Below are 25,937 nucleotides of genomic sequence, written 5' to 3' on the forward strand. Positions count from 1 at the left end.
TCATGTACTAATTGTGGCCATGTCGTCCCTGCAAACTTCTTAATCTCATCCGCCCACCTAACTTTCTGCCGTCCCCTGCTACGCTTCCCTTCCCTTGGAATCCAGCCCGTAACCCTTAATGACCATCGGTTATCTTCCCTCCTCATTACATGTCCTGCCCATGCCCCCCCCCCCATTTCTTTTTCTTGATTTCAACTAAGATGTCATTAACTCGCGTTTGCTCCCTCACCCAATCTGCTCTTTTCTTATCCCTTAACGTTACACCTATCATTCTTCTTTGCATAGCTCGTTGCGTCGTTCTCAATTTGAGTAAACCCTTTTCGTAAGCCTCCAGGTTTTTGCCCCGTAGGCGAGTACTGGTAAGACATAGCTATTGTACACTTTTCCTTGAGGGATAATGGCAACCTGCTGTTCATGATCTGACAATGCCTGCCAAACACACCCCAGCCCATTCTTATTCTTCCGATTATTTCCGTCTCATGATCCGGATCCGCATTCACTACCTGCCCTAAGTAGATGTATTCCCTTACCACTTCCAGTGCCTCGCTACCTATTGTAAATTGCTGTTCTCTTCCAAGACTGTTAAACATTACTTCAGTTTTCTGCAGATTAATTTTTAGACCCACTCTTCTGCTTTGCCTCTCGAGGTCCGTGAGCATGCATTGCAATTGGTCCCCTGAGTTACTATAAGCAAGGCAATATCATCAGCGAATTGTAAATTACTAAGGTATTCTCCATTAACTTTTATCCCCAATTCTTCCCACTCCAGGTCTCTGAATACCTCCTGTAAACATGCTGTGAATAGCATTGGAGAGATTGTATATCCCTGCCTGACGCCTTTCTTTATTGGGATTTTGTTGCTTTCTTTATGGAGGACTACGGTGGCTGTGGAGCCGCTATAGATATCTTTCAGTATTTTTACATACGGCTCGTCCACACCCTGGTTCCGTAATGCCTCCATGACTGCTGAGGTTTCGACAGAATCAAACGCTTTCTCGTAATCAATGAAAGCTATATATAAGGGTTGGTTATATTCTGCACATTTCTCTATCACCTGATTGATAGTGTGAATATGGTCTATTGTTGAGTAGCCTTTACGGAATCCTGCCTGGTCCTTTGCTTGACAGAAGTCTAAGGTGTTCCTGATTCTATTTGCGATTACCTTAGTAAATAGTTTGTAGGCAACTGACAGTAAGCTGATCGGCCTGTAATTTTTCAAGTCTTCGGCGTCCCTTTCTTATGGATTAGGATTACGTTAGCGTTCTTCCAAGACTCCGGTACGCTCGAGGTCATGAGGCATTGCGTATATAGGGTGGCCAGTTTCTCTAGAACAATCTGTCCACCATCGTTCAACAAATCTGCTGTTACCTGATCCTCCCCAGCTGCCTTCCCCCTTTGCATATCTCCCAAGGCTTTCTTTACTTCTTCTGGCGTTACCTGTGGGATTTCTAATTCCTCTAGGCTATTCTCTCTTCCACTATCGTCGTGGGTGCTACTGGTACTGTATAAATCTCTATAGAACTCCTCAGCCACTTGAACTATCTCATCCATATTAGTAATGATATTGCCGGCTTTGTCTCTTAACGCATACATCTGATTCTTGCCAATTCCTAGTTTCTTCTTCACTGCTTTTAGGCTTCCTCCGTTCCTGAGAGCTTGTTCAATTCTATCCATATTATACTTCCTTATGTCAGCTGTCTTATGCTTGTTGATTAACTTCGAAAGTTCTGCCAGTTCTATTCTAGCTGTAGGGTTAGAGGCTTTCATACATTGGCGTTTCTTGATCAGATCTTTCGTCTCCTGCGATAGTTTACCGGTATCCTGCCTAACGGAGTTACCACCGACTTCCACTGCACACTCCTTAATGATGCCCACAAGATTATCGTTCATTACTTCAACACTAAGGTCCTCTTCCTGAGTTAAAGCCGAATACCTGTTCTGTAGCTTGATCTGGAATCCCTCTATTTTCCCTCTTACCACTAACTCATTGAAGGGCTTCTTATGTACCAGTTTCTTCTGTTCCCTCCTCAGGTCTAGGCTAATTCGAGTTCTTACCATCCTGTGGTCACTGCAGCGCACCTTGCCGAGCACGTCCACATCTTGTATGATGCCAGGGTTAGCGCAGAGTGTGAAGTCTATTTCATTTCTAGTCTCGCTGTTCTGGCTCCTCCACGTCCACTTTCGACTATCCCGCTTGCGGAAGAAGGTATTCATTATCCGCATATTATTCTGTTCCGCAAACTCTACTAATAACTCGCCCCTGCTATTCCTAGTGCCTAAGCCATATTCCCCCACTGCCTTGTCCCCAGCCTGCTTCTTGCCTACCTTGGCATTAAAGTCGCCCATTAGTATAGTGTATTTTGTTTTCACTCTACCCAACGCCGATTCCACATCTTCATAGAAGCTTTCGACTTCCTGGTCATCATGACTGGATGTAGGGGCGTAGACCTGTACAACCTTCATTTTGTACCTCTTATTAAGTTTCACAACAAGACCTGCCACCCTCTCGTTAATGCTATAGAATTCCTGTATGTTACCAGCTATATTCTTATTAATCAGGAATCCGACTCCTAGTTCTCGTCTCTCTGCTAAGCCTCGGTAGCATAGGACGTGTGCGCTTTTTAGCACTGTATATGCTTCTTTTGGCCTCCTAACTTCACTGAGCCCTATTATATCCTATTTACTGCCCTCTAATTCCTCCAATAGCACTGCTAGACTCGCCTCACTAGATAACGTTCTAGCGTTAAACGTTGCCAGGTTCATATTCCAACGGCGGCCTGTCCTTTGTATATCCAATGCCATTGCAAGCAACTATTCCCCAAAGCGACGGCTCCATTAGAGCCAATCTGGTAGGCCATGCTGGCCAGCGATGGCAGCGCCACATCTCGGATGCCATGATCCTGAAAGTTTAAGCTTTCTTTTTTTAATTCCCCTTGACAATGACCTATTTGTGTGCATCATGGAGAGAGCCAAGCCTGTGAAGTTTTTATCCTTTTTAGGACCACAGTCAATCTCTTCTTCACCTCATCGTAACACGACCCCCGGCAGAAAAAGCACCGACCCGATGCGTCAAACGGGACTGTCAGGAAGAGTGTGGCAAGGTTTTAGGCGTGCGACATTAATGACATCAGGTGAGGTGATACCAGATGACATGGTAGAGCAGACGGGGACGATCTCATAGGTGACATCAATCACTTTTATTTTTATTTATTTAGCAATACTGTAAGCCTTTACAGGCTCATACAGGAGTGGGTCACAAGCAAAACAAGACAAAACATTGTGGGCCAAAACAAGAGGAAGTAATGAAATGCAGTAATTATTACAATGCAAACAAATAAGACGCAACCAGAATGAACAGATCAAAGAAAACAGTGCAAGGCAGATAATACAGGCAAGGGGGAAGACTAACTGCGAGTCGGCCTAGTTGGAACAGATTCATCTTAAAACTTTTTGTGCGCAAACAAACAGGGACGAAGAATAGGAGCAACACAAGGACGAGCGCTTTCCAACAACTGGTTTTATTTTTGAAGAACCACCTGCTTAAATACCCACAGATCTGCGCGATCTAGTCAACAGAGCATGCCTATAGCGCATATAATACCCACAGATCTGCGCGATCAAGTCAAGAGAGCACGTCTATAGTACATATAACACTTGTGATAGAAAGACGTGGACCAAAGCCACCCGGTCAACGTAAGAACAGCAAGGTGCATGAAACAACCACTTTTGATAAAATGCGTTAAAGATGTGATGTGGACTCGGCGGCATGGCCGTGACAATGTTGGCTCACGTGCCTTTGTGCATGCAGATTGTGTTCGAGAGCTGCTTCATCGGTAACGGATCTGTGGGACGGGCGGATGGAGTGCACCTTTCTGCGAAAGCGCCGCTGATCTCGCCTTCGTCTATCGTCGATCAAGGCTGTCTCCGCAATGCAAGTGCCGTTTCTGGCAAGCCATCGTTCCATCTACACGTGGGCACTGTCTACCGCGCACCCACCTCGAGCACCCTGACGTCACTAAGAAGACATCAGCATGACAGATTCTTGGGCATAAAAGAAGCTGCAGCAGTGCCTGCCTTCAGTGGACTCGGCGGCACGGCCGTGACAATGTTGGCTCACGTACCTTTGTACATGCAGGTTAGTGATAAGAAATATGTATTTCGTAGTGATTACCTTTGTCTGGTCATGCTACCGTGTCCATATACTATTGTGAGTTGTATCAGCGAACGTTTCTCTTTGGCAGGGATGTTGTCGTTATCAGGGGATGTTGAAAAAAATTCTGGGCCTACTAACACGGAAATGATCGAGGAACTTCTCGACACGCAGAAAGTGATTTTGGGTAAACTTTCTGAAATCCAGGAAAAACAAGCCTCTTCTGAATCAAGGTTGGTTCAAATGAATACCAGGTTTCTTCCATAGAAGCAAGTTTGAAGGAATTCGATGTTAATAAGAGACTATCTAAAGTTGAGGACTGTCTGCATGCACATGACTAGAATTTAGATGCTCTCAACCGAAAAGTTGATCAACTTGAAAACAGGTCCAGGCGAAATAACTTGATAATAAGAGGAATTGGTGAAGACGCACGGGAAACTGATGATGTTTTGTTGAAAAAGGTAAACGGTGATGTGTTTAGTGGCATTTTGAAGCTGAAAATCAATTCAGTTGAAAGAATCCACCGCCTAGGTAAAAAGATTGAAGGTAGAGACCGTCCCATAATCATGAAGGTTGCTGATTTCAGAGACAAACCTAAAATTTTGTGTCAATGCTCTATGCTTAAGGGTACGAATATAAGCATCAGTGAGGATTATTCGAAAAGGATTGTTGAAGTCTATGGGTTTCTACACAGGAGGAAAGGTGAAAGGGAGCAAAAGTTAAACTACTATATGACAAAATCAAAGTCAATAATGTCCTTTATGCGTGGTATGAAATCACTAAAGAGCGCTATGAGTGTCAAGCACGCCCTCAGGGTGACCCTGCTTGAATTATGGAAAGCGATTCCTTCAGGATATTGAATGTGAATGCAAAAAGCATACTAAATAAGGTCGAGGATATCGAAGCTATGATTTTAGAGCATGATCCAGATATTAATGATTATTGAGACATGGCTTCACAAAGATATATTAGATAGCAAGGTAACTCCAAAGTCTTATGTAATGGTAAGGAAGGACCAGGATGGTAGAGGTGGTGGAGTTGCGTTAATTATTCACGATAACATTGACTTTATTGACTCCTGTCCCCACTGATATTAAGGCAGTTTGGATTAAGATAATTTGTAAGAATCGTTCAGCCCGCATAGGCAGTATATATAGGCCACCAAATTCACCAGTCCAGGTTCTTTCTTCTCTCCGGCACTTTATGGAGTGCAATATGCAACAAGGAGACAATATTATACTTTTGGGTGATTTCAACCTACCTGGAATAAACTGGAATGCTTACTCTCCTGGAGATACAGAAATTTTGAATTGCAATGAGCTTCTTGATCTTGTTTTTTGTTTTGGTTTAAACGAAGTGGTGACCGACTATACTTAGAATCAGTGCTCGTTCTTCGTCTATCCTTGATCTTGTTTTCGTGTCTAATCGCCCGTTGCCTTTACTAATAGACTGTGAGACTAGTGATGGCATCTCTGACCATATACTTGTAGTACTGTCTTTGAGCCTTTCCGCCAATAGTGTAAACCATCCCCGCAAAAATGTCGTGTTAAACTTTGCTAGAGGACTCTTATGAGAGATTCTCTGAACTTTATATGCATAATCAGGGTCCTGATTGTCTCTGGGAGTACTTTTCTAATTTGGTCATGTCTTCTATAAAACTGTATATACCTAAGCGAATGAAGAAAACTAGCAATAGAAGCCCTTGGATAACTAGAGAAATAATACACTTAAAGAGGCTAATAAAACGAAAACATAAGAATTATAAAAAGAATCCTAGCACTCAGACTCGTTCCACCATTCAATGTCTTGGAAGGAATCTTAAGATACTTGTGAAAGAATCCAAACAAAGGTTCTTTGGCATCACAATTCCAAAATTTCTAAAAGAAGCACCGGGTAAATTTTGGAGATATATTAATCCATCATCGAATGCTCACTCAACAACACAATCTAATGAGCATCCTTCTTCCGAGAGTTTCAATGATTATTTTGCATCTGTGTTCACAGAAGATAACGGGATTATGCAGAGTATTGAAACTCCATCTGACAGGCCGCCTATTGCTGACGTTGAAATTTCTGAACAAGGTGTGCTCAACCTTTCGCTTCGTTTGAACATAAAGTAAAACCCTGGACTTGATGGCATCCCTAACGAGTTTCTTTATCGATACGCCGAATGGAATTCTAAATATCTTGCATTAATTTTTCAGGCTTCACTTCATAGCGGTTTTTTACCAAAGGAGTGGAAGCAAGCTAAAGTGATTCCTGTCCTCAAAAGTGGCGGTGCTGACAATTTAGCAAATTATCGCCCTATATCAATTACTATTACCTGTTCAAAGATGCTTGAACATATCTCGAGACATCTGTTAAATTATATTAATGAATATAACTTGTTATCTATCCACCAACATGGCTTTCGTCAAGGCCTATCCACAACATCTCAGCTCATCGAATTAGCCCATGATCTTTCAGAAACTATTAACTCTCAGGGACAAATGTATATGATCTTCATGGACTTTGCGAAGGCATCTGATAAAGTGTCTCACCATAAACTACTAAGAAAAATTGATGTTATGTTCAAAAATGCTGTTATTACACAATGGTTCTCATCCTATTTTCTTTCTCGCGAGCAATATGTCGAAACTAGTGGTACAAGGTCTCAGGTTTCATGCGTTAAGTCAGGAGTTCCACAAGGCAGTGTTCTGGGCCCCCTTTTATTCCTCTTATTTATAAATGACCTCCTGAATGAAATAGACGTTTCCATCAGGCTCTTTGCAGATGACTGCATTATATACAATAAAATTATTACAGTAGGAGACCAGGCTAAATTACAAGCAAATTTACAGAAGATAAAGAAATGGTGTGATGAATGGCAAATGGTGCTAAATCCGTTAAAAACTGTAGTTATGACAGTCTCTAGAAAGTTAAATTTTTTAGCTACTCTTATCTTATTAATAATCATGAACTTATAAGAGTTGATCAGCATAAGTATCTTGGCATGATTTTCACAAGTGATCTTCGCTGGAACCAACATATAGATTATGTGTGTGCCAAGGCCAACAAGTCACTCTGGTGTCTGAGGCGTAATTTACCTTTTGCAACTCAAGAAACAAAACTTCTAGCTTATAAAACATTAATTAGACCTATAATTGAATATGCTAACGTTGTCTGGGACCCTTACACTGCTATAAATATATCAAAAATCGAACAAATACAGCGTCTGGCAGTCAGATTCATATTCAATAAATATTGGTGGACGGACTTCCCTTCTCAACTTTGATATAGGCAGACCTACCGACATTACAGGCTAGATCTAAATATGAAAGACTTAAATATATTTACCTAATAATTCATTATCATGTTCATATTAGGTATACAGACTTTTTTGAAATTCTTTCTGGCGAAACCACTAGACATCGTCATTCCATGTTTATTCGTGCCCCTGTTATTCATACCGATTGTTTCAAGTATAGCTTTTTTTCCAAGAGCTATCAAAGAATGGAACTCCCTGTCGGAAGAAGCTGTTTCATCCTCATCAATTGATTTCTTCACAAAAAACATTGGAAATATCCTAGTTTGTCAGTAATATACTTTGTGTCTTTGTATATTCAGCGGTTTATGCTGTTACCTCTTCGTGTTACTAATTTTAATTTATTGTCCCTTTTGTGTTTCAATGTACAATTTTCCATGTACAAAATATGTGATTTATAATTGTTCGTACTCCACTCCTGCTATAGCCCTGTGTAAGGGCTGGCAGTATCTGTAAATAAATAGAAGTAAATAAATAAAATGATAGAAGCGAATTTTCTTTAACCAACAATGAAACCGAAGGATGGCTGATTCATTTTTCTTTGTTTTTCAATCCAGTGTGCCTCCACAATTTCCCTCGTGGTTTGATTCCTATGCCTACACAAAATGTCGGTGCTACTAAGACAAGGTGAGCAATCATGTTCTTGGCAATGCATTGCCAAATGCGTACTAGGGCGACCTTTCAGACTGGACAAGTGTTCCCTTAACTTCGTGCTAATGCATCTCGCAGTCTGCCCTACATACACATGACCACACGTCATAGGAATCTGATAAACAACGTTCTTCGCGCAATCACCAAATTGGTTCTTGCGCGGATGTTTAACACTACGTTCTTTCTTTACATCATCCTTACTTTCGAACGTATTTTTAACCTTAGAACACACGCTACCTATTTTGTTTTGTGCCGAAAATACCACTTTTACTGCGTAACTACCAGCCACGTTTTTAAGTCTGTGTGAAAGGCCGTGCACATACGGAATCACTGAAACCTTGGAAGCTACATCCTTCTGCCTTTGATTCTTTGTGCATTGTCCTTTATCCTGTTTAAGTTTTTTCATTAGTCTAGCGCACGACGCCAGCATCACAGCGAGCGAGTACCCAGCCTTTCTCAGCCTATCAACTTGCTCAAAAAAATGCGATCTTTACAGTGTGGTGACATGACTTCAACAATGCTGACCGGAAATTCGCTCGTTGACTGTACTCTGGCAACTCCTCCAGCCGACTACGTGGCGCCAAAGACAATTCGTCACGATTCTTCTATGGTACTCGGGACAGCATTACCGTGACTTTAAGTTCCCTTTCAATAAAACTACAGCTAATTTTCCCTGATATAAGTACAAATTCCCAGAGTTTTCCCTAAGTTTTTCCAGACTACTCAAAATCCCTGAGAATTCCCGGTTTTCCCTGTTTTCCCAGTTGGTAGATACCCTGAAACTTCATGGCAGCGATACGCTGTCCTGATATTAGAGTCGGGATGTTTGCTTGTTCACATAAAGCAGGGACGCTGTCACATGGTGAGTATCTGCAATAAATAAAATGGAGCGCCATGCACTGTATTCTAATTTATCAATGAGGTAAGACTGGTGCAGGGACCATACAATACTGGCATTCTGAAGTATCCGCTGCATGAGGGTTTTATACACAGTTAATTTGACATGGGATGGTGCTGCAGCCAATTTCAAACACATGAAATTTCAGATTCAGATTCAGATTTATTCGTTCCAAAAAAAAAGAAGTAATTACATGAGAAATATACAGACGAGGGTCCCAAAGTGAAAGAACTGTACTGGGACCCTCGGTTAATAATAACAACATTGATGGTGATATCAATAGTCAGCAAATTAGCGTATTATAAACAACATCTACAGATCAAATACATCATTAGACCAACATTTACAATCAAACACGAAAAAGCACGTTATAACAGAAAGTCGGAAAAAAGCATGGATGACATACAACAAATGACATGCGAGATAAATGTCAGAGGTACACCGCTAGATCGTAGTTAACTTATCGCAGTAAATGATGCTTAAGGTGATTTTTAAAAATTGCAAGAGAAGTACAGGATTTTATGGTTGATGGTAATTCATTCCAAAGAGAAATTGCAGCGAAGGAAGATGTTTTTTTGCCGTAATTGGTATGAACCATGGGTAACAAGAAATTGTTGTTAGCCGCAAATCTGGTCATATTTTTATTCTGCAAAAGGTCAGTTGCAATGAACGAATACATAAGGTTATTATGAAGCAACTTGTGGAGTAAGACGAGTATGTTAAACTGGAACAAATTATTAATAGACAAGATATTATACGCGCGAGGTAACAAAGAGGCATTGGATTGCATGGAGCTAGAAGTGATAATGCGTATTGACTGATTTTGGATATGTTGAATTGATGATAAGTGACATTTGAGTGACATTTGAGTGAGTGACAAATTGAGTTGTCTGAATGCCTTTGCACATGTGTTATCAATGTGAGTTGAGTGTCCAATGCGAGCGAGCTCGAGAATGTCACACCCAAATATTTTACAATATCAGATCTCATTATTGCTGTGCCCCTTATATTGTAAGTGATTATGTCAGGTACCTTTTTATGTGTAAAAGTGATGTATGCTGTTTTACTAATGTTAAACTTAATTCCAAACCTTTCACACCAATCTGCAATGTTGTTTAGGAGGTGTTTAGTTTAATTTGATCATTCATGGACCGAACAGTTGTGTAGACAACACAATCATCTGCGCAAAGACATACTGTTACACTAGGCTCAACACATGATGAGATGTCGATGTACACAAGAAAGAGCAATGGCACCAGCACAGAACCCTGTGGCACACCAGAAAAAACCTCAAGGCTCTCAGACTCAGTATTGTTTACCGATACACATTGTGATCTGAGTGAGAGAAGACGTTATCTGTGCAACGGTGTTAGATTAAACGCCAATTAGTTCAAGTTTTTCAATCAGCTCACAGTGACGTACACGATCAAAGGCTTTGGAGAAATCTATGAATATGGCATATCCTTGAAGTCTGGAATTGATTATCTCTGCGAAGTCATGAGATATTTCCAATAGCTGCGTTATCATGGAAAGGCCCTTCCTGAAACCATGCTGTTTAGGGTATATCAGATTATTGCTTTCTACGTAACTAATAATGGATTTGTTAATAATGCGCTCCATTAATTTGCATGAATAGCAGCTTGGGCTTGTTGGTTTTCCATCCTGGTGTTAACAGCACAAAACATAGACGAGACACGAGACGAGAAGACACCACAAGCGCTGTCGAGAGTGAAACATTGAAAAAGGGCCCGAGGTACTAGAAATGTATTTCGCTAGAATAGCAGCTTGGGCTTGTTAGCTTTCCATCCTGGTGTTAACAGCACTTGTGGTGTGCTGTTAACACCAGGATTAATTTGCAGCAGCAGCTTGTTAGAGAAATCGGTCGGTATGCGTCTATGTGCAACCTATTGCCACCTGCGAATCGGGATTACGTTTGCAATGAAGCAGTCTGAAGGTAATGCAGCTGCTTGAAGTGACACCGTAAAAATCCTGTGCAAGAATAGAGCTAGTTGGGCAGCATGTCGTCTTAGAAACGAACTGGAAATGTTATTGGAACCGGGCGTTTTCTCTGTGTCAATGTTCGAGAGCAGATTCCGTATACCGGCTCAGTTATAACGACAGTGGGCATCACTGAACCAGATGAAAATGAAACATCACTTGGACGGGAAGAGCATGTGAACACAGAATAAAAATTGGCATTGAAAGCATTAGCAATAGCTTGTGCACAATGTGCGAGAGATCCCACGATTTTAATTTGTGTAATGGGGTGTACTGAACAGTTCAGGTGGTAGCGTCTGTTCGTAACCGAGAAGGCAGGTGACGCAGAGCAGGAACCGCTGGTTGCCCGAACGGCTCACACTCGTGCTAAGCACTGGCGATCCGGCTGGCCCACTGGTTGCACTGCAGGCATGGAACTGCCGATCTGGCTGGCCTTGGTCTTGTGCTCTTCTTCTTCATTACAATTACCCCCGGTGCAAAAGCAGAGCCATCTTGGCGACTTACGACGTGGAGACGAGCGGGTCATAGAATTGTTTCAGGCGGTGAACGTGAACAACATCCCATCCACGGCGGCGCTTGTCGGATGTCGGTGTAAGCGGCTCTATGACATAGTTGACCGGAGAGGTGTGATCGACGATGCGGTATGGTCCATCATACTGCGAGAGAAGTTTTGTCGAAAGTCCAGGCGTGATAGGAGGTACGGACAACAAGACAAGTGTGCCGGGAGCGAAGTTCGGATTCGTAGTGTCGCCATCACGATTGGCTTTTTGTCGTTGTTGGTCGGCGGAGGCGGACTTTCGGGCTAATTACCAGCATTCCTCGGCGTATCGGGCGACGGCTGAAACGGGAGCACACTCTGACGTGTCTGGTGTGTAAGGCAAAACCGTATCGATGGTATGGGAAGGATTGCGACCGTAGAGAAGAAAGTATGAAGAAAATCCTGTAGTACTTTGTGTAGCCGTATTATATGTGTACGTGACAAATGGGAGGATGATGTCCCAGTTTGTATGTTCCGATGAAACGTACATGGCGAGCATATCACTAAGGCTGCGATTGAAATGCTCCGTAAGCCCGTTAGTTTGAGGATGGTACGCCGTGGTGGTCCGGTGAACTATGTGGCATTCAGCAAGCAGAGCTTCAACCACCTGCGACAGAAATACACGGCCTCTATGACTCAGCAGCTCCCGAGGTGGGCCATGACAAAGAATGAAACGATGGAGCAGAAAGGATGCAACATCACTGGCGGTCACTGTATGTAGAGCAGTGGTTTCAGCATAGCGTGTAAGGTGATCAACTGTGACAATAATCCATTACTTTCCAGCGGGTGTTAGCAGTAGCAGCCCGTACAGGTCAATTCCCACATGGTCGAAGGCACGAGCAGGGCACAGAAACGGCTGTAATAAACTGTGGACCGGATGAGGCAGAGATATGCGGCGATCGCATTGCGGGCACGGGCGGACAAACTTTTGGACAAAAGTAAACATTCCTCTCCAGTAGTAACGTTGCCACAGGCGTTCATACGTCTTCAAGACGCCTGCGTGTGCACATTCTGGGTCAGTATGGAAAGACGCGCACATGTCGGAACGCAAAGTCCTAGGGATAACCAGGAGCCACTTGCAACCATCGGCTGGTAGTTGCGTTGATATAAGAGGTTATCCCGGACAGCAAAATGGACAGCCTGGTGACGCAGGGAGTGGGAGATGGGAGATGCAGGCGAGCCAGAAAGGAGATCCAAAAGGGAGGCCACCCAAGGATCCTTGCACTGTTCTGATGCGAAGGTGTCGATGTCGACCGAGGATACCACCTTAATGGTGGAGAGGGAGGCCGTGTCGGCTGGCAGCGGAGAGTGGGACAGAGCGTCAGCATCAGTGTGCTTGCGACCTGAGCGGTATATGACGTGTATGTCGTATTCTTGAATGCGCAGAGCCCAGCAGGCTAGGTGTCCAGACGGGTCTTTTAAAGAGGATAACCAACAAAGGGTGTGATGGTCATTGAAAGGCCTGCCGTATAAATAAGGGCGAAACTTCCCGAGTGCCCAAACGATGGCCAGGGATTCTTTTTCTGTGACGCTGTAATTGTGTTCCGCTTTGGTCAGCGCATGACTGGCGTAAGCAACGAGGTACTCAGAGTAGCCAGGCTTGCGCTGCGCAAGGACAGTATCAAGGCCAATACCACTGGCATCGGTATGCCCTTCAGTTGGGGTGGTGGGGTCGTAGTGTCGCAGTATAGGCGGAGACGTCAGGAGACAGCGTAAGGTCACGAACGCGGTGTCGCATGCAGGAGACTAGGAGGATAGGTCGTTGGCACCACTTAAGAGTTGTGTCAGAGGTGATATAATTGAGGCAAACTTGTGAACAAAGCTTCTGAAGTAAGAACAGAGGCCGATGAAGGCGCGGAGTGCTTTGAGTGTCTTAGGTTTCGGAAACTTTGCCACAGCGCGAAGTTTTGATGGGTCGGGGCAAATGCCGTCTTGTGATACGACGTGACCTAGAATCATGAGCTTGCGCGTGGCGAACTGGCACTTTTTCAGGTTCAGTTGCAGGCCTGCGTTGGTCAAGAACGTCAACACTTGCCCAAGGCAAAGAAGATGCGTGCTGAAATCAGGGGCGAACAGAACGATGTCGTCGAGGTAGCACAAACATGTGCTCCATTTTAGGCTGCACAAGATATTGTCCATCATTCGTTCAAACGTAGCAGGCGCATTGCGTAGGCCCCAAATGGCATCACATTAAATTCGTATAAACCATCTGGAGTAATGAATGCAGTTTTAGGGCGATCAACTGCTGACATCGGGACCTGCCAGTAGCCCGAGCGTAAATCCAACGAAGAGAAGAATTCAGCGCCTTGCAAGCTGTCCAGAATGTCATCAATGTGCGGTAGAGGGTAGACGTCTTTTCGCGTTATCTTATTAAGATGGCAATAATCGACGCAGAACCGAATGGAACCATCTTTTTTTGTGACAAGAACTACTGGTGATGCCCACGGGCTATTGGAAGGTCGAATGACGCCGCGCTGAAGCATGTCATCTACGTGCTTACTGATCACAGTGACGCTCCTTGGTGGAAACGCAGTACGGGCGCTGCCGCAATGGCGCATTGGAGCCAGTGTCGATGTGGTGGCTGACGGTTGACGTGCGACCCAGAGTAGGCTGAGCGACATCAAAAGAAGAGCGGAACTGGGCAAGCAGGTGAAGAAGCTGAGAGCGCTGCTCTGAAGTAATGTCATCGGCAATGAAAGGTGTGAGTAAGTCAGGTGATGGCAGAGCTGAAGTGGAAAGTGCACAGAAGTCAGTGAGCTCTGCATACGAAGCATCTAACCTAGCATCTAAAAGGTTAGGTGATGGTTCAGGGGTATATAAATGGAACACACAGTTACTAATTTCTCAAAAAGAATGGCCCAAACTGACACTGCCTCAAGGGGTATGTGAAGGGCAATGGGTCGGCAAGCGACAGACTTGTCGGCTACTATTGCTACACCGCCAGAGGTGTTAGCCTCGTCGCGGTTATTCAGCAAGATGGTGTATTTACGAAGAAAATTAGTGTTCATAGGTTTTAGATGTGTCACTTGAACCCACAGCAACCTTGGATCGTGTTTGTGTAGCAGTTCTGTAATGCCGTCGAGGTTACGAACGAGTCCTCTGGCATTACACTGTAGCATCAGTGTCTCCATTGTGATAAATTTGTTGCGTGCTGTGTGTTAAAAGACGAGGACATTGCCTCTTGTGAGGCACTGGACACGCACTCTTCCGAGTGCTGTGTTTGACGTGAAGGCCTCAGCACGTTCGACGAAACGTTTGAGGCCACCGGCCTGGAGGTCGATGGTCCCTTCTCCTGGGGTGGCGGAACAGCACTAGCTGTAGCTACCGGGGGGGGGGGGGGGGGGGAGGCAGATGTCATAACTGCCGACTCACTGCATGTGGGCCGGACAGCCGCCGGAAGCCGTTGTGTCGCTGCCCCCTGACGCATCACATCGGCAAAGGTGTTCTTTGACAGGAAGGGTACCCGCTTGCATGCCTCCTTGAAACTTATGTTTTCTTTTACTTGAATTGTAACAATTTCCTTTTCTTTTTTCTAAGATGGGCACGACCGAAAGTATGCAGCGTGCTCCCCGTCACAATTTACACAGTGGAGAGAGTTTTCACAACATTCAGAGGTGTGCTCATGAGCACTGCATTTCGCGCAGGTTTAGCGTCCTCGGCAGCTCTGTGAACTGTAACCGAAACGCTGGCATTTGAAAAATTGCAGGGGATTTGGAACATATCGTCGAACATGAACCTTGATATACATGGCCTCGATGGACTCGGGCAGAACACTTGTGCCAAAAGTAAGCGTCAGGTGTTTGGTCGCGATTTCCTTATTGTCACGCCTCATCTTAATTCGTTTAACGTTGATGATGTTCTGCTCACTGAAGCCCTCCAGGAGTTCAGCTTCAGTCAGCTCTAAGAGATCATCATCGGAGACTACGCCATGGGTGGTATTCATAGTACGATCCGGAGTTACTGTTACTTGGGCGTCCCCAAATAACACTAGACTGGGTAGCTCTTCATATTGTTTTTGGTTGCAGAGCTCCAAGAGGAGATAACCGCTTGCCATCCTGGATGCTTTATAACCTGCACCAAAAACTTGGACGTGAGACTTAGATGCAAGGAATGGCAAGAGTGTTCGCACGTGTTTGTGTTTGTCTGGTTGTTCAGAGTGGATTACATGTAAACTAGGGAAAGATTCTTTTTGATGGCCAAAAAACTTGAAGACATCATTGGTGCGCCCCTTCTTTAGGGAGCAATCAGGTAGCGAGGGGAAGGAAGTAGCCATAAGAGAGTAATTTTGGCAGTAACACCAGCCACGAGGACGCTGCAGGACTTGTGAAACACGGCCTGCAAATGCCAGCTGTACATTACCACTATAACCGAATATGAAATAGCCTAAGTTGGCTACTCACACAAGGTTAACCCTTGCTGCCTGGAAAAATTGGATGCAAGGGGAAGCCAGGAGAAGACAGGAAAGATGGAAAGTGAGAGAAAGATGAAGGTTGGAGGGAGAGAGAGAGAGACAGGAAAAGGCAACTACCGATTTCTCCCGGGTGGGTCAGTCCGGGGGTGCCGTCTTCGTGAAGCCAAGGCCAAAGGGGTGTGTTGCCGCCGCCAAGGGGCCGTAAAGGTCCAAACACCTGGCATTGGCTCAACCTCCAGGATCCCCTGTTCCCTGGACACGGCTAAGCCGCGCACGGTTAGACACGGGAGGGCCCAACCCTCGTGTGCTCGGGTACGTGGTGTCGCAACACACCAAACGCCTGCTGGCGCAGACGCCCCTGCGGGGGATGTCGGGGTGCAGCCAGGTTTCTGCAATTACCATGATGTCAGGAGAATACAGCAATAAAAGTTCTTCGAATTTTTGTATTTCGTTGACAATGCTATGTGCATGAAGGCATAATAACGTCGGGGAGCTTTTGCTTTGGGGTCATTTATCAGTGCCACGTGGGACAGCATCATCACCATCGTGTGTAAGCTTAATCGGAGCTCTTATATTTTTCTTGCCATCCCACACTTACCAGCTATTGCAAATTTTCAGTTTATCAAACTGAAGACTCACCTTTTCAACATTCACACAATCAAACTTTGACGACTACCACAATTTTTTCCACACTTTCCTAACAGCTGGCGAAAAATCTTCAGAAATAGATAGTGTCGTGTTCCAGTTTGAAACAGTTGCGAAGGACGGCAACTTTTTCACAGAAATCATACGAGTGTAGCATTACGGGACAGACTTTGTTCGTGGTCTTTCAACCAATATGATGAATGCGGTCGAGTGATCATACCACTACCCCGAGCTAGCCCTTAAATATGTTCTCCATGACACGTTCTGCCAAAGATGGCAATGTTATTGCGGCAGCTCCGATTTTCTAGGTCATCTAGTTTTTTTGATGATGTGCAACACTTCTTTCTGTACGGCAGTAATTCCAACTTCGCACTTACCTTCTCCTGGTAAAGTTTAAGTGATGCGAGTGCTCCTTCGATATCTGTCAGCCTCGCTTGCACATCCTGTAATCCGGTCTGTAGAAGAGTTTGAGAGGCCTGAATTTTCGTAACCACTTTCAGAATTTTGTCAATATTGGGCCTTAGATTTTCTTCCACAGTTGTAATGGCAAACACACAAGATTCAATGATTCACAGCAACAGCAGAAAAAAACACCCGGGGTTCGGCAGCACCACTAACCCAACACAGCTGGTTCTGAAGCATTTAGAAAAGGACCATTTATCACCAACCTGTACAAAGATGAACAGAGGGTTGAGCATTGAGTCTCCGATGGTGCCACCAAGCCCAGTGAAATGGTCGTGGGGTTGGCTCTCCGTTTTATACGGCCTTTATGACTTCGTCGCTGTCGTCGCCGGTGCACCGAAGGGATGGTCCACCTCCCATTATGCCATGGGTGATGAATCAGTCGCTTTCACAATGGGTCTGTTCGATTCGCCTGCACCACTGCGAACCAGTTCACGGCGGTTCACGAGAAGTTCAGAAACTGCGCAGCTCAATTCCGGAGGTGCAGGCCCAGCGAAACACTCGAAACGAATGCACAGGTGCAGACGTAGTTTAGGCGTTATGCTATGTCAGACTAATGTGCACAGAGTGCGTAAGTTTGAGAGGTCCTGAACTGCAGGCATGATCGGTTTCTGGGGTGTAAATACACACCACAGTTGCGTAGACACATCAGACGTGCGTAAGCGGGGTTTTAACGGTGCTCGCGCCCGTGTGCTGCGCCGCTGCTTTGCACCTGTATGCCTGCACCAAGTTGGCACCGACAGTGGAGCGGGTTCAGCAAAATCATGAACCAGCCTTGCACCTTTCCTGCACCTTTTGAAATGAACGTCGTGGTTCTGCGGGTGCCATTGCAGCACCGCTGAAATGAATGGCAGGGTGCAGCACCTCGCAAACTGGTTCAAGTGGTGCAGGCGAATCGAACGTGCCCAATGTGTGGAATCAGCGCAGTGTAGGGCACGTGTAGGGATGATGCTAATGACGTTGTCGAAGGAAGATGTTCAGTCATCACTAGAAGGCCGTCGCTGATGCGCACTTGCACTTGCAGAAATACCTATATGAAGATGAACTTGACGTAAGACGCGGTAAGGACCCTTGTTGCAAGGAAGGAGTTTTTCCGAGAGCCCCACTCAACGGGAAGGGGACCAAAGGAGCACAAGGGAACCTGGTGAAAAATGTACGTCATGGTGCCCCCGATTGTAAATGCACTTTTGATTTTCTTGCGATGCCAACAGACGAGTACGGGCAAGCTGCCTCGCGTGGTCAGCATGGGCAATGGCATCGTGGGCATACTCGCTGATCAAGGCATTAGCAGAGGGAAGTGAAGCATCCAAGGGCAATGCAGGGTCGCGACTAAAGAACCGGTAAAGCAGCAAATAACCAGCAGTTTCGTGGCGTGAAGAATTGTAAGCGAGCGTGTCGTAGGGTATTACAACATCCCAGTCGCGGTGGTCGGGCGAAACGTACTTAGTCAGCATGTTGGTAATTATCCAGTTCAATTGGTCAGTCAGGCCATTGGTCTGAGGATGGTACGAAGTAGCGAGCTTGTGCTTGGTAGAGCAAGACTGCAAAATGTCAGCAATGACTTGGGAAAGAAAAGTACAACCACAGTCAATGAGTAGCTGTCGTGGGGCACCATGCACTAAAATGATGTTGCGAAAAAGGAAATCCACGACGTCACTTTCACAGTTGGTTGGAAGCGTTCGGGTTATGGCATAGCGCACCGCGTAATTTGTAGCCACAGCGATCCACCCGTTGCCGGGCTTAGACTCAGAAAAAGGGCCAAGATGGTCCAAGCCCACTCCAAAGAATGGCTAAGTTGGGATGTCGAGGAGTTGAAGATACCCGGCAGGAAGCGTCGCTGCTTTTTTCGATGCTGACAGGGCTCGCACGCCACAACATATCGGCGTATAGAGCGAGCAAGGCCAGGCCAGTAGAAGCAACGGCGGACACGGTAGTAGGTGCGAGTGATACCAAGATGCTTCATTAAAACTTCTGGGCGAGTTGGTGCATACTTGACATAAAAATTGTAACAGCGCAAACACATGCAACCACAAAGTATCAAGGACAACACCCATTTGGTCTTGATTGCCGTGTCTGAGAGCCCCCTCCAGAAGCTAAAACTGGGAACACGAAGAAAAGATGAACGTCGAAGACCGACAAGCCTTTGGTTGTGCCGTACCTGCACAAGACTTCACACAGTCTCAAGAAGGTAGCCAACAGGCATGGGATGTCCGTTGTTTTTTCAGCACCCAACAAGCTGGCACAGTTATGCCCACACATCTGCAACTCTAAAAAAAGAGGTTGTCAGCTAAAACATGCGAAGCCATTCATCAAGTGTTCCACAGGAGTGGTCTACGCCATTCCCTTGAAGTGTGGAAAGGCTTATGTCGGCCAAACCGGCTGCTGCATTAATGAATGCTTGGGGGAACATGTGCGAAATTTAAGTAACTTCAAGGACAAGTACACACATTTGGACGCGCACGTAATTGAATGCACAGGATGCGAGGCTCTATTGGGAGAGACAAAGATTCTCGGAAAGAGTGCCGACGCGACGGCGCGCATCAGTTTTGAAGCGTTGCACATACAGAAATATGGCAGCAAGTGCGTAAGGACGCCTTCTGTATCGCTTTTTGCTGCAGAGCTTCAATTTTTGGAAGCGACTGCTGGTTTGATTGTATGTTAGTATCCCTCGCCTTTTTCTAGTTTTTTTTCTCGTTTTCTTGTTTTTCTGCGCCTGATTCCGTTGACTGCTGGCACATTCGTTCATCGATGTGCAATGTCTTTTCCCCCGATTGTATCACTCCCTTCCCCCTTCACTTCTGCCTTTCCCTTTATATAAGGTATCCGTCTTCCGTCAATAAAATTTAGTTTACAGCCAGCGCTTGTGTCTCGTCCTTGATACTTTGTGGTTGCATGTGTTTGCGCTGTTACAATTTTTATGTCAAGACACCAAGATGGCCTGCAATTGATGTGTCATGAAGCACATGGAGAACGGTTGAGCGAACGTGTCGAGGGATGACACAGAGAAGGGAAGAACCGTCAACGTGAAAATTCATCATCATCATCATAATCATCATGGTTACGCCCACTGCAGGGCAAAGGCCTCTCCCATACTTCTCCAACTACCCCGGTCATGTACTAATTGTGGCCATGTCGTCCCCGCAAACCTCTTAATCTCATCCGTCCACCTAACTTTCTGCTGCCCCCTGCTACACTTCCCTTCCCTTGGAACGTGAAAATTATGGCGGTACAAAATGCCGTTCTGGAGGACAAGCCATTGTAAGGATCAGTCAGTAGGTGCAGATTCAACTTGCTCAATGAGGATCTGCAAAGTGGTGTTGAGGCATTGCTCGTTGGCCATTTCCAGAAGTTGGGAGATGGAGAGAACGCAAGCAGAACGTCTATGTCATCGACGTTGGGCATGTGTATGGGGTAATGGGACAAGCAGTTGGCGTTGGTGTGCTGGTTCCCCGACTTGTTGACCATCAAATGGCAATACTCCTGCATTCGCAAAGCCAATTGTCCAAGCTTCCCTGTGGGGTCTTTTAACAACGAAAGCAAACAGAAAGCACGATTGTCGGTGACAATACAGAAGGACCAGCCATATAGTTAAGGACGGAATTTCACAACCGCCCAGACAAGAGTCCGATGCTCTATCTAAGTAATGGAGTAGTTTCGCTCCAAAGGAGACAAAAGGCAGCTGGCGTAAGCAATAAGCCGGTTATGACCACGCTGAACTTAAGCCAAGACAGCACCGATTCCGTGGACACTTGCATCGGTGTGCACGTGAGTAGGGGCTGAAACACCGAAGTGGCCGAGAATAGGTGGGGGTGGTGAGTAAGGTCGCGAGATGAGAGAAACAGCAGCTTGGGAGGAGCCCCATGAAAAAGGCATACCTTTCTATAGGAGGTGTGAGAGGCCATGCTATGGTGGCAAAATCTTTACTAAAGCTGCAGAAGTAACACCAAAGTTACGAAGCTGCGGACATCTTTTGCTGAGTGCGGCACAGGAATGTCTTTGACAGCGCACATTTTTCGCGGGTCAGGTCAGATTCCAAAAGCGTCAACCGCATGTCTAAGTACAGTTATCTGATGATGGCCAAAATGGCATTTTTGCAAGTTAAGCTGCAGGCCAGCGTTGCGAAAATTAGGCTGCGAGTCGCTCAAGGTGTGCGCGGAACATAGGTGAGAACATTATAACGTCATCTAGGTAGCAAAGACAAGTCCATTTAAACCCTTGAAGTAAAGAGTCCATCATGTGCTCAAAGGTGGCCAGAGCATTACATAAGCCAATGGGCATCAACTTAATTTTATAAAGTCGATCCAGTGTTATAAAGGCTGTCTTTTCATGATTGAGATCATCAAAACTGCTGGAAAACCACCAGCGGTCTCCACCAACAGCGGAAAACCACCAACGCAGATGACAGCATGGCTGGCTCCAGTAGATAGTGTAGCAACACAATTCAGTCAATGCATATGCATCCTGGGCCCTTCTGTGCCCAATAGTACTTTCACATGTTTTTGAACAGTCAATCCTTTTGCACATTATAAAGTTTCACTGTACCCTACTGCTTGTAACAACAAGTTTTGCTGCCAGTGCCAAAATATAAGTAGATGCCTTAGATGTGCTTCTATGGTAGAGGAGATGCTATAGCTGTGGATTTATCATCTGGAATTTTCCATATTTAACACTGACTTTAGAAAAGCTGAAAATTAGTTACCTTTGGTGTCTTACGTCAATTTGTATGTGTTACTTAGCCCTGCATTCCACTGTTCCACAAGTACATTCACGGACCAAGGTCATCACTGATAACTCTGCAAGTCTCTCCATTCCTGTCACGAAGATTACATAATCGTCTTTCTTTCATGCGCATCTATAGGAAAACAGACGCTTTTAAGTCATCTTCCCTTTCACATGTCGTCCACTTGTAGAACAACCTTCCCGATATCCTGGTAGCTAACAAATAAAAATTCCATCACCACATAAACACACATTTCTCATTTTAGTTCCCTTTTTGTCATCTTTGCTTGTTGTCTGCATTTCTAGTCTTTTTTGCTCAAAGGATTTTCGACTTTGTGTACACTTGATTCTTCATTGTATGCTCTCTATAGCAGGTAAAATTTTCAAGCTCCCCTTACTCAATGCCCATTCTTCTGGCCTGTAAGGTATTTTGAATGAATAAATAAATAAATAAATAAATAAAATAAATAAATGCTTGACTTGGTCAAGACAACATTCATCGTGAAAGCGCCCACAGAAAGGCAATGAGCGCACCTTGTGCATGTTTAGGCCAGACGTTATACTGACGAAATCGAGCATGGGCTTCAAGTTATGGTGCATTTCTGAACATGGGGCCTAGTAATATGCAATATGTTTGCACATGAGTAAAGTCGCTGTCCTTTTTTCATACTTTTCAAACCAACCAGCAAGAGAGTGACCTTCCAACCCTTCATAGCACCACCCTGCTGGTGATACTGCGGCGGCGGCCTAAGTTAGTAGACGACATGGTCCACTGGGTCACCGTAAGTTCTTGTGATGGTAATGTCATGCCTTACATGCACGCATGTGTTCATCTCCTTCTCACACATGTCATGACATTCATGGGAATCATGTCATCACTTGACATACAGACCATGGCATTTATTCCAATTATTTTATGACATACATGGCATGATATGTCATTAATGCCACACATGCATATCCAGAATATTATCCAGTTACAGAAATGCATGTCATGTCAATCAATTCATTATAGTCGTCTCATTTATAACATCCATTTATTAACATGATTGTCATTCATGTCAGTTCCATTTTCTAACCAGTTATATATCAGGGTATCCATGACATGAATGTAATGACATTACCTGCCATGACATGACTGCAATGAATGATGTAAAACACATGAGGTGATGGCATCGTGGTCATTTCTATAACTGGATATGTATCATGATATGTGCAGCTCTGAAGGATTGAAGCGACGCCTGTCACCAGCAAAAGATGCCGAGAGCGAGTGGGGCTATACTAATCCAGGTACAATCAAATTCAGGAATTGGCCTCCCTGGTGCAGTATTCGGCCACCACCTCCCAAATGGCTCACTCAATTACCCAATGTCCCTCAGTCCCCAGCAGCTGCGGAGCACCTGAACAAGGCGGTCGTAAGACCTGTAATGCAGCAGAGGGTGCTAAGAATCGCTGGGTCTGGACAGGCCGCCAATGGAAACTGACGCTTGCAATGTTTAACACTCAAACGCTCTCGAGTAAGGCTAGCTTAACAGAACTCTTTGAGGAATTATCAGACATTATTTTGGATATCCCCAGGCGGGACTTGCAGCTGAGAGCCGACAACGTCAATCCACAGAGCACAATCCACACCAAGTAAGGGAAGTTTTCAGGAGAAACAGGCGGCAGCACCCCTGGCATGCGCCAAAGCAGTCGGCGCTGAGTGCACTGTCGCAGCACAGTACAGGGATAAGGCAGTGGGTCCACTGCCCCTATTCTAGTACATTGTACTGGAGCTTCAGGATAGGACCAACGGCAGCGCCACCGCAATTTCAGCATTTTTACAGCGAAGCTGTATAGGGCTAGCTTCTGGAAAAAATTAGGTGCCTCTATCGACCCGTTAGATCGAGAATTTCTCCCCACACATGGGCCGATACCGAAGATAGTGCAATACCGGGCTGACCCGCGGCGAAGGTGAAGCAGGCTTTAAGCACTCCGCCAACTCGCAAAAAATAAGTAATACCTTAGGTCCAAGTACAACCCGTATCAGCTATGAAGCTGATAAGAACAAATACTACACTTTGACCCACGTCGGCCGTCTCTTTGCCAGCGTTCCAAGCACTTGCATATCTCCTTTCGTTTCCTTCCACTCTCCCGTGGTTTCTGGTTCCCCACAAACCACAGGAGTTCGTGGTTCCAATTTTGTGTGTGACCGGTTGTGACTTTCAAGTGACCTCACAACCATTATTTCACTGCAGGATGTCGGCCAACGCATGGTCGCCTTGGCTACGGTGAAGCAGTGTGTGCCCTCGGAGTGCAGTTAGGTGCGCCTGTCTGTTCTACGTGCTGGGATTCGTTAGTAAAAGGTGTGCCACGTTTTGCAACAACACATGGGTATGTATACCCACCAGTGCCTCATCATCTTCAGAGGCACAACATCACGGAGGAGGGGCTAGTCGCGCCTCGCCTTCTATTTAAGTGCATACAGCGTCTGACACTCGGCAATGGGCAGTCCGCCATTATGGGGCTCACGTACACAGCTTCGCTGGTCATTCGCTGGCAGTGAGCAAAAAATATGTTTCCAAAGCTAATCATTTCATGCCTTTCGGCAGGTACCGCATGCGGTCATCGGACACTTCATTGCGACACAAGCCATGCAGTCGCAAGCATCGGAGGGCCTGGATCTGCGCAGACCCTGCGCAGACAGCAGGTTTCCGTCTGCAAGTTTTGTCTACAAAACTGGCACACTCACGTCAGCACATCACCTAGCCTGCACACCAGACGCTTGGGAATGCCTACTTAAAGGGACACTAAAGTGAAAAATGATTTCTTCTGCATCAGTAAATTATCGTTCTACAACACCAAAAACACCGCTCTTACAACGATAAGACGTTTGGTAAGCCAGAAAAAGCGCAAGAACGAAACACGGGTGGCGATGCCTACTTAAGTTCCCGCACCTGGTGGGGGCTGTGACGTCTTGGATTTTGATGGCATCTTCTAGGGCCTACTAATTATATATAGCAGTACAGATTGACTACATTGTGTTCTAAAGGAACCAAATATTAAACATGGCAGGATTCAGGAACCTTCATTCAGCCAACGCGGCCGAAATGCGAAAACATACTTTGGAATCCCTGACGTCACACTGACGTACCAGTGCTGGGGTTTCGGCGCAAAATTCAAATACTGACACTTGGACCTTCATTTTCTCATCTAATAATCAAACAATTTTTTTGAAATGATTGCCTGCAGGGTTCTCAAACAATGCTTCATTAGTCTAAGCTGATTTATTGTTTCACTTTAGTGTCCCTTTAAGGAACAGCATCGCTCGGCTTCTTTGCAGTCAGTGGCAAATATGTTTGCGGGGCTAATCATTTCATGCCTTTCGGCAGATGAGTCTCCTGCTGTTACTTATTTTCTCTTTGTAGTTCTTTGCCACTGCCTGCATAGAAATGCCTACCGATTGTGCTGCTTGTTCTAAGCCGTTACCTTCGGATACAAAATTTTTAGCGTGTTCGGTTTTCCAGGAAGGTTACCATCTCTGAAAATGATGCTCTACAGTAACTGAAAACAGCTACACAAAAATGAGTACCATTAAACGTGGAACCTGGTTGTGCCAAAACATGTCAACCGGAGAAAAGCCCACAGGGAGACTTGACACAAACACTACAAGAAGAATTGTCTACACAGCAATTTGTTGCTGTAATTGAAAAACTAGACCGACTTGCATCCAATGTAGAAATGCTCACCACGAAAGTAGAACTTCTCACATTTAAGGACTCGGTTGGAAAAATTGAGAATGCACTACAGGAAGTCCAGATTTCCATCAAATTTCTTTCGTCAAAGTATGACTCTGTACTCGAGACAGTGAGCAACAATCAGACTAAGGTGCCAGAATGACATTCCAAGGTTGACTCGCTGTCTTCTACCGCCCAGTTCCAGTCAGACCTGATTGACAAAGTAAGCAAGCAAATGAATGAAATGGAACAGTATAGCAGGAGAAAGATTTCCGAGATCCACGGGCTTGCCAGCAAGCCAAAGGAGAATGCAATACCCTGTAAAGGGTCCTAAAGGGTCCAATAAATGATGATGAAGAGAATCTGCAATCCTTCCTCAGTGATCTTGCACAAAACTTGAGATAACTAACTTTGCAGCAAGTCAAGTCGCTGTTATTCATCGTCT

The 25,937-nt window shown here is 45.2% G+C and overlaps 1 protein-coding gene and 1 non-coding gene across 5 annotated transcripts in view; both read right to left on the reverse strand.

Annotated features, from left to right (window-relative positions):
- The window catches only part of LOC142566090 (beta-1,3-galactosyltransferase 5-like), a 92,364-nt gene that overhangs the window by 56,198 nt on the left and 10,229 nt on the right, over positions 1-25,937 (reverse strand). The window lies entirely within an intron of this gene.
- On the reverse strand, positions 23,676-23,869 carry LOC142566433 (U2 spliceosomal RNA). Its single transcript, XR_012825064.1, has one exon. It is a non-coding gene; the product is annotated as a U2 spliceosomal RNA (small nuclear RNA).

The sequence above is a fragment of the Dermacentor variabilis genome, unplaced genomic scaffold, assembly GCF_050947875.1.
Source record: "Dermacentor variabilis isolate Ectoservices unplaced genomic scaffold, ASM5094787v1 scaffold_12, whole genome shotgun sequence".
Taxonomy (NCBI): Eukaryota; Metazoa; Arthropoda; class Arachnida; order Ixodida; family Ixodidae; genus Dermacentor; species Dermacentor variabilis.